Here is a 990-nt window from a genome sequence, read left to right on the forward strand (position 1 = left end):
TATATGTCAATTTATTATTATTTACTATTTACCTGTTTGTTTATTATTTAACTATACCTATGCATTTATTTATGTATTTTATTTGTTATTGTGTGTATGTGTGTGTGTGCGCGCGCTCGTGTGTATGCGTATGTGTGTGTGTGAGCGCTCGTGTGTGTGCGTGTGTATGCGTGTGTGTGCGTGTGTATGCGTGTGTGTGCGTATGTGCCTGCGTGTGTATGTGTGTGTGTGTGTTTGTGTGTGCGCGCGTGTGCGTGTGTATGCGTGTGTGTGTGCGTGCGCGCGTGTGTGTGCTTATGAAACAATGGTCTCAAACTGTCCGGAAATAGATTCAATTTGGAAGTAGGTAGAAACAACTTTGCCAACCGTGTAGTTAATGAATGGAATAAACTTCCTGCACAGGTAGTGCAATGTTGTTCAGTTCGAAGCTTTAAGAATCATTTAGATAAATACCTAAGTAAGATGCTGTAATGATTATAATTTAACTTATATTATTTGTTTTTGTTTTGTTATCATTTGTCTGTCTGATTTTCATTTATCATTAGTTATATGTCAATTTATTATTATTTACTATTTACCTGTTTGTTTATTATTTAACTATACCTATGCATTTATTTATGTATTTTATTTGTTATTTACATTATAGTTTTTTATTTATTGTTTTATTATTAATATGTTCTTTTTTCGCATCCGACCTAGATATGGATCAAAAGGTCTCCTGTCGGCATGCTCCGCCTTTGTAATCCTTTGTAATGTGCGTGTGTGTGTGCGTGCGTGTGTGCGTACGTGCGTGTGTGTGTGTGCGCGCGCGCGCGTGTGTGTGTGTGTGTGCGCGCGCGTGTGTGCTTGTGTGCGTGCTTGTGTTAAAATGACAGCATTACCCATAGATCGGGCCACATGGTGCTCTCCTCCAGGAGGAGGAGAGGGACAGCTGACGATCACGAGTCCAACATGTGATCCACACATGGACACGTACCACGGAGGGTAGGG

Source organism: Oratosquilla oratoria, chromosome 2 (assembly GCF_046742065.1).
Source record: "Oratosquilla oratoria isolate Oo_2021 chromosome 2, ASM4674206v1, whole genome shotgun sequence".
In the NCBI taxonomy this organism is placed as follows: domain Eukaryota; kingdom Metazoa; phylum Arthropoda; class Malacostraca; order Stomatopoda; family Squillidae; genus Oratosquilla; species Oratosquilla oratoria.